General features: G+C 42.2%; 1 long non-coding RNA gene across 2 annotated transcripts; it reads right to left on the bottom strand.

Annotated features, from left to right (window-relative positions):
- Window positions 1-826: 826 nt before the first annotated feature.
- Window positions 827-3407, bottom strand: LOC145552642 (uncharacterized). 2 transcript variants are annotated; one of them, XR_014088767.1, is made up of 4 exons: window positions 3241-3407; window positions 2895-3145; window positions 2252-2811; window positions 827-2109 (listed from the first exon to the last, which is right to left on the bottom strand). It is a non-coding gene; the product is annotated as an uncharacterized LOC145552642 (long non-coding RNA). The 2 variants fall into 2 exon arrangements; XR_014088766.1 differs by having other exon boundaries at window positions 2895-3407.
- Window positions 3408-8642: the final 5235 nt, after the last annotated feature.

Genomic DNA, 8642 nt, shown 5'->3' with positions numbered 1-8642 from the left:
TAAATAAGCAGCATTATGTGAACGGCCCTGGAGGAAATGAAAAGGTGTGTCTGATTCACCCAGAGGTCATCTGACAGAATGATGTCATGGGAGGGAACTTCTTCTTTTCCTTTTCATCCGAACAACTCGTGAAGTTTCCACAGTCCCTCCGCCCCGCAGCCATTACTCACTGTCACACATAACACCGAAACGTGAAGGAAAGCTTTCCAAACAGCTTTTAGACTAGAGGTTCCCAAACTGTGGGGCGTGCACCCTAGGGGGGCGCCGTGCAATTGCAGGGGGGACGAGGGAAGCCGTCTGGATGGAAAAAAAAAAAAACCTGAACACTGTATGTGCTGGGTTTTTACCATAGAATGACCAACTCTCTGTAATTCCTATGTCAGTTTGATACAGTAGGGGCTACATGTCCCATATCTGTGTCCTCTGTCACTTTTATCAGCAGTTAAAACTGTTTAATCCGCTGCTAACACGTAGTAGCCTGTTTTTCCGAGCCGCCTTTAAACGCAACATGAGCGCTACGACGCTGGGTTTACAGCTGTGCGGCAGTGAAGGAGACCTGCTGCTGCTGTACGGAGCTACGCAGGTGTTAGAATCATGGCAGCAAACCAGCAAAACGCAAAGAACTTTTCACAGTTTTTCCCCAAACTAACCGACTGAGTTGAGTAAAGCTGCTGGATGCAGGTAAAGTTAGCTAAAAGATGACTAGCTAATATCAATACATCACCTTAAGCTTAACAAGTAGCCTATAGGCTACTCGCTCAGCCTATAGGCTACTTGTTATGTTGTCTATGTTCAGCTACGTACATTCATTTTGCCCCCCCAAAAAGTCGATTCCCCCCCACCCCCTCCCACTCGCATAAGTCGTTCAAACCAGCCATTTGTAATCCATAGGGGGGGCCCTGAAAATGTTTGAAAACCACTGGGGGGCGCAGGAGAAACAGTTTGGAAACCACTGTTCTAGACAAACACTTTCACAGAATCAGTTTCATCTCATGTCCCAGTTTCTTGCATTCACACCAGCTATGTTTAGTCCGCTTTCATCAAACTCTTTCTCGTTTGTCTAGAAAACCCGGTTCGTTTGTGGAGGCGTGAATGCGTAACTCTGATGTGGGCCAAAAAAAACGCCTAAAATCCAAGCAGAGCAGAGTAGAAACGGCCCCAAAAGCAGGAAGAGGACTACACCGCAGGGCATTCTGGGTAAATACAACCAAAACAAACATGCTAGCTTAGCGCTAGCAGGAGACCACAGACAAAAGAGAAATCCTCCCACCGCTAAAATCGACGCTACTCTGTTTTTGTTTACATTTCGTGAAGGAGGAAGTTGCGCTCATTTCTTCTTTGAAGGCTTTCGTGTCATTTCCTCCTGTGGTTCTCCCTGCAGCGCCCTCACAGGGGAGGAGGGGAACAGGTTTCTCAATTAGTTTGGATGGTTTCATACATTGTAGTGTGAAAGAGAACCGCAGAAGCTGAAAATGGAAGAAATGTTGCAGTTCTGGTTCCCAACTGAACTTTATGAAACAGCCTTCGCCTCCCATAAGAACTGAGAGTAAGACAATAAACGCTGGAGGAAAATAATGATGAAAATAATATAGAGAAACAGCAAAAGCAGAAGTCTACTACTGGGAAAGATATGACAATATTGTTTATAGCATATTCAGGTTGTGGGTCTTTTTGCTGTTGAAAAAGTTGCTGTAATTATTATAGTAAATAATTCAGAAAATAAGTAAAAGTGTTCTTGCATTATTTATGCCATTACTATTTGTGGAAATGGTCACAAACAACAGTATTTTAGTTCATCGCCGTAACTTCTGGGACATTTTATTGTGGTGACAGGCTGATTTCCAGTAACATCACCAACATTCTGCACCAGTCACTGTGCAGGGATTGTGATCGCTCAGCTTTGGTTGTACAAAGATCACAGTAACGTCTCTCCACAAACTGCTGAGGAGGAAACTGTCCCACACTTTCTCCACATCCACAGAACAAAACATGAGCCTCATTACATCATCAGAGGGTAACGATCTCCACCAAAGCCACGCCTAGACATGAATTCCCTCGTTTCTTCAGTCAGTAAGTGGATGAAACCACGCCGCCCTGCGTCACTGCGGGCTGGAAAAGTAATAAAAAAAGTGAGAAACATCCATCTGGAAATCACAACCGAGCCAGATGATCATAAACGTTTGATTGATGGAGCATCTTTGGTGAGAAACTAATTTTGTGTGCAGCAGACCACCCTGACTAACGCCATTACCTCCACCCTCATCCTCCTCCTCCTCTTCTTCCTCAGTGAAGACAAACAATACCAGCAGAGGAGACGTGTTTGGATGAAGTCTGGGGTTTTATCAGCTGTGGACATTCCTGCCGGGCGAAGAGCAAACAGGCTGTGGGAACGACGTTCTCTCCGATTCAGGCTGCGGCTGCCGTCATGACGTGAAAATGAGGCAGTCAGGGATCAATCGATGAGATTTACGATAACAGACTCATGGAGGGAGGAGGAGAAGTCTCACTCTCTCCGTACGCTGTAGCTTTGATTTAATGCAGCCGTAATATAACATAAAATATTTTAGTTTACATTCATGTCAACAGTTTTTGTTGCTCTGATCACAAACACTCTGCTCAAAAACAGAATCCACCCACAGATGAATCTTAAAGGGGACGTTTTATGCAAAATTAAAAATTTGTCATGTCGGGTGTGATACTGTTAACCCACATGCAAGAACACAGGCAGGAGAAACAGAAAAGTTTAACAGGTTTATTGTGAGGTGGAAAAAAGGACTGGTTCGAGCGGCGGGCAGCGGCAGCAACAGCACACTAAGAACAAGAACAGGGAAGATGGTGAGTATAAGGCTGGTGGGAAATCAGCGTTGCTCCAGATAACAAAAGCGAGAACTTACGGTGGTAGTGGTCTAGTGACGCCTGGGAGGGAAACAGAGATTCTGGGGTCCAGTTCGTTAAATCTTCGGGGAACGGACAGGTCGGCCAGGGCTTGGCGAACTTCAGAGCGGGCAGTAGTCAACTTGAGAGAGAGGGAAGGATTCAGCGGTCAGCCTTGGAGAAGGGAGTCGGGCATCTGACGGGTATCGTCCGCCAGCGTCACGAGGGACGAAGAGGAGTGGATGTCCAGATCCGGACTCTCGGGGAGTTTCTGCAAAAAAGCAGAGATCCAAAAGGATCGGATTGCTAGATGAGCGCAACAAGGAATACACAGCTTCAATGAGGGCTAGAGGGCCACGAGAATACCATAATAGTCAACAAACTGGCGTCGAAGTGTTGGTAACCGCCTCTCTTAAGCTGCCGGTAAGGGTGTAATTGCCGACCGGTGTGTCGGTGATGTAAAAGATCTGTTCCCCCATGCAGCCATCTCCAGGACTCCATCTAGAGGAGAAAAACAAACCTGACCTCCACCCAGAACCTAACAAAATTCACATTTTGAATGTTTTGTTTTTCCATTCGGGTCTCAACTGGTTCTGAAAACAGCCGAAGCGCTTAAAAAAATTATCCAATTAAAAAATTATGGCTCTTTGGTGTCTAGAAAACGAGCCGTTTGTTGAGTCATTCTGCGCCGTCACCTAGCAACCCCAGCTAAGCCTAGCCCGTCACTTAGCAACTTCAGCAGAGTTCCAGCACATTTGGTCAGCTGGTTTTACCGCTGTACAATGGCTGCTGGAAAAGAAACATGTTTTGTTGTTGACTTTACAACCAGAAGCCACTTGCTACAGTCTTGTTAAAAATGAGCTTCTGCAAAAAATGCAATGAAGGTATTTTGTATGACCCATTGATGATTTTCCCATGTTACAGGTAAAATATTCTGGTGCTTTTTCATCAATATTAAGGAATTGTTGACTTAAAATAAACTCCTACATCTTAGTAAAAAGCTTCTTGTAATTTGGTTTTGTTTTGTTCCAAGTGGATGAAGATATTTGCGCCGGAAACTAGACAAAAAATACTTGGCAAGATTTTATGTTTTTGCAGTGCAGATTCATCTGTAAGTAATTATAAATGATAAAAATCATTTTTAGGACTAATAGATCGAATGCATCCGCATCAGATCAGTGCGAACTGCTGGCTCACAAACTCCATCTGCAAACCAAATAAAACACAACATCTTTGTCTCTGCTGACTGAATTTAGGTAAAAATGAGATTTTCTGTTTTATTGTTTTACACAAACTTTTTCAGACAGTCTGAGTGACACCACCCAGTCGGGTTGGTGGCGGGTCCGTAGCGAGAGGAAACCAGGAACTCTGGGAGGAGCAGCTTCCCACACCCAGAAGAAGAGACGCACATCGCTCTAAAACAAACAGTCCTCCACTCAGGAAGGAAAGGACTCTTTTTTTGGGACTTTATCAGATCTGCAAGATCCTCGGTCTGTCTCTCATCCACTGCTGACTTGCAGTGTGACAGCAGCTCATTTAGCTTTTACGAAAAAAGAAAAAAATCACATTCCAGTTTGAGATTCTCATCTTCCCTCAGGATTCAGAACCAATTTATTTAAATAAGCTTGTTTTATTATGGATTCCCCAGAACAACTGGGACACATCATCATGACTAAACCTCCTTTAGTCTGTTTCAGATTAAAGGGAACATGTGAGAACTGTAGAAAAACTGCACCCCTAAAACATGATTCATGTCATCATAAAATGATGAAAATAAATATCTTCACATTTTTTGCACACCATATTTTGTGATACCGCAATGCGTCTTGTTTCATTTTCTTTAATTTCACTATTTTCACTGAAGAATAAGAACAACCGAGTTGGAGAACAGAACTCGAAACCACACTCTGGTCTCCGCTGGAACGCTGCTGGTTTGCTACGAATCTCCACTGAAAATCAAGCATAAAGCTCCGCGGCTGCTAGTTCTCACGAAATGCGGCGTTCATCTCTTCGACTACAGCAGCTGTCCTAGCAGACGGCAGTAGAATGTTTCCACAAAATCGACAGAATTTCCTTAAAAACACAGGAGGTTTCTGCACCAACAAGGAAACACGTCAGCATTTTTTATCATCTTATGAGCAGTGTCACAGGATGCAGCCAGAGCCTGTTACCTAGCAACCGAGCTCCAGAACATTTGGTCAGCTGTGTTTTTCTTTCACTGCTGTATGCACTGTACACTGTAAAACGTTAAAGCAGCATTTAGTTGTGTCTACTACGTTCTACTCGTTAAGTGAAATAAATTTAGATTTTGAACTTAAATGTGAGTTTGTGACAGATAAACTTGCAGCAGTAAGTTGTGTTAACTTTTTATTCATTTGCTCAAACCTCTAAGAGTTGAATAAACTAGAGTTTGTAGGTCAGCACTTAAAAACACTGAAAGAAGAAAGACAGGAGTGGGAAATATTTCCCAGAGTCCTTAGCGGCATGTTGTCGTATCCTGAGATGAAAGTGCGTTACATTGATCTGACTTTTGTGTTTTATAAAAGCAAATGTTTATTTTAATGCAGCTTGCTCAAAATCATTTAGTGTGAACAGGACATTATCCTGAAGCTTTGCAGAATTCATTGTGATGTTTAATAAAATTCATTATCAGATCAGAAATTTTGTTCATCTGATTTGAAACAAGAATTTAAATTATTCCAAAGTAAAATAAGTAGTTATTTTAACTTGATATTGAGGAAAATAATATAGAAATGTGGCTCTTTAACTTGGAGAGGGTAGTTTTTTTATGCATGCATGGATGCTGCATTCTTGTTGATTGTGCAGGAGGCTCTACTTCTGCTTTTCAAACACATCTATTTGCAGCCATTTTCAGGTGCGACCAGCAGCAGCATATTTGCATTTAAAGTGACAAGATGTCCTAAAACAACTCAAAATAGGAAGAACTAAGAATTGTTTTGTGCAGAAAATGCATTCAGTGATTTCACACAGATTTTCTGCTTCCCTCTGTTCTGGATTCCTTCAAAAATGGACTTGATTCATGTAAAGTGTCTAACAGGAAATCCTGAAAGAGCTGAATGAATGACAGGACCTCTTGCACAATGCCAGTCATTATGCGAGAGCGGCGTTTTGAGAGGTCAGCGCAGCAGGAGCTTCCCTCAGCTGTCTCCTGGTTGTGCAACTTGCAGCTCCTTGCTGACCTCATGGAACGTCTCGGCAGGAACTGCGGCTGAGGGGGAGCAGGATCACGTTCACCTCCTCATCTGCGCCCTCTGCCCCAATAACCAAACGCAGGCGTAGGGAAATATCTCCCTCTCACCCAGAGAAAGAGCCAGACTTTAAAAACATATGCTGTCGTGATCCTGAAGCGTTATTGTGTAGCACAAATGTATCACTTAAGTCTGTTAAGACCAAGAAAGAATTTATTTAATCTAAATCTGCATCTGGATAAATGGACAGAAATGGATAAAGTGGCCAAAACTAATTCAACACATTTTTACTAAAGTAACAGTAAAAATTCCAGGATCTTACTTTTATTAGAGTAAAAACGTACCGAGTACACTGCAAAAACAAAATCTTACCAAGTTTTTTTTGTTTTGTTTCTAGTGCAAATATCAAAGTATATTTGAAATAAGAGAAAAGTAACTTTTTTTTTACAAGATTTAGGAGTTGATTTTAAAAAGTAATAACTCCTTTAGCAGATTGTTTCACTTATAACACTGGAAAAATGTCTTGTTATAAAGTGGAACTACCATTTTTTATCAATATTAAAGGAATTATTGACTTAAAAAGGCTCCCATATCTTACTGAAAAGTGACTTATTTCAAGAGCAATGAGACATTTTACTAAAGCAGAATTACTTCATAAGGTTTTGTGTTTTTGCAGTGCGCTTATGATCTAAACAAGAGGAGCAGGAAACAGTTCCTGCAGACAATTAGAGTAATTTATTTTGTCAAATGAAAACCTTTTGTTTGACTTGGAGTCATTTATGGGCCTTTTACTCCACTTTTATGAGGCACAAACTCTCCCACACTCTCCTGTTTCAGTGTTAGCTCACACTGCGAGGTCAGGAGAACCTGCTGGGATTCTCCCTCCTCATTTGTTCTGCCGACGATCAACGGTGGGAGAGCGAGACTGAGGTCACAAACAAGTCGGATCAAAGGGAGGACCACTGCTGGGAGAAACAGCCAAACAACCGCATGGAGAGAAAACAAGACAAGTCCTGAAGTCGTGGGCTCACAGAGACAAACAGCTAAAGTTCCTTCTCATCTGTCCCTGCTGGACGACCCAGCGGGACGGCTGGACTCCCTGGCACCAGAGCCTGGCGCTGGGGGAGATGTCGCTCTCAGATAGGGTCAGGAGAAGCTCCACCCAGCAGGAACGGAGCACACTCAGCCAAACCTGAGAAGCAAAACACCCCAGGACAGAAAGCGCAGCATTCCTCTGATTCACAGGACGCTTTTTGGTTCTGAACCCACAGCAGAACCTCAGAGGAAAGTTCTGCCAGAACATTATGGGGCACCGTTTGTAACGCTACAGTCGATTAATGAGTTAATTACATTTTCTAAAGAAACAAAAAATGCAGCTTCATTGGTCAAAGTTACATTTTCTCCATGTTATTCATTAATTTAAATGCCATAATGAAGCTAAATAATTAACAAACTAAATATTTAGTTTACTAACTAAATATCTAGATCCAAACTAAATATTCAGATGCCAAGCTAAACATTTAGCCTCAAACTAAATATTTACTTACAATTTGCTAAATATTTAGCAAATTGACTATATGCCAATCTACTTGCCAGTAAGTGGAAATGGACCACCAAAATAAAAGCTGGGTCTTGTGATGCTCTTTACTTTGGAACTAAAATTTAGTTAGGAGTTTAATATTTAGTGTGCAAACTAAATATTTAGGTCACAAACTAACATATCGCAGATCTAAACATTTACGTAATATGCTAATCTTCTGGCCGATAAGCGGAAGTGGACTACCAAAATAAAAGTTGTAAACTTTAGTTTGTAACTAAATATTTAGTTTGGATCTAATGTTTCCCATTAGCACACAGTCGCAGATGTTAACATTTACACTCCTTCTGCCTCTTTGAAGAAATAAAAACAAGAATAAACGAATCTTAAATTATAAACTAATGTGAGTTTTCCATGAAGTCAGACAAATTAAAACAGAATTTTTTTAATCCAATCCTGTTACGGCCTTTGGCTTTAACTTTAAAAGAGGAACCCAGAGAACCTTTTCTTTATTATGTAAACTCATCTAACATGGTTGATCTTCATTTCAGATGACAGCCGTGCTGTGAGCCTGCGGTGCAATCTCTGTTTTTAGTGAGAACAAGATGCAGGAACATGAAAACGTTCCTCGCTGTAACCAAAACCCTCGCGGCTCTGACTCCTTCCAGATGCCAACTTCTGCAGCAGGATCTGTGACGCACAGAGGTCATTGTTGTTCGCCGACAGATGATTCCTCAGCTCCCATCCTGAGGAGTCGGGTGGAAGTCACGCAGGATCGGGGTCAAGCCTTTTGACCCTGACATCAGTTTCCTGAACACATAGGCCGGGACCCTGAGAGGAGAGTGAGGTCATCCTGTGCGGCGCAGATCGCAGCTGACTCGGTTTAGAGCTGCAGCAGATTAGCAGCTGATTTTATGCTGCTCATGTTGATGTGCTGTTTGTTCTGTGAGGAGAAACTCTGGTTGGTTTCCTGCCACGTTTCTGCAGCTGGTTGAGCTTTAAGTGTTTGTGTCTCATTAGGA

This window comes from Poecilia reticulata, chromosome 8 (genome assembly GCF_904066995.2).
Source record: "Poecilia reticulata chromosome 8, P_reticulata-male-v2, whole genome shotgun sequence".
Classification (NCBI taxonomy): domain Eukaryota; kingdom Metazoa; phylum Chordata; class Actinopteri; order Cyprinodontiformes; family Poeciliidae; genus Poecilia; species Poecilia reticulata.
This window is presented reverse-complemented; position numbering and strand designations above follow the sequence as displayed.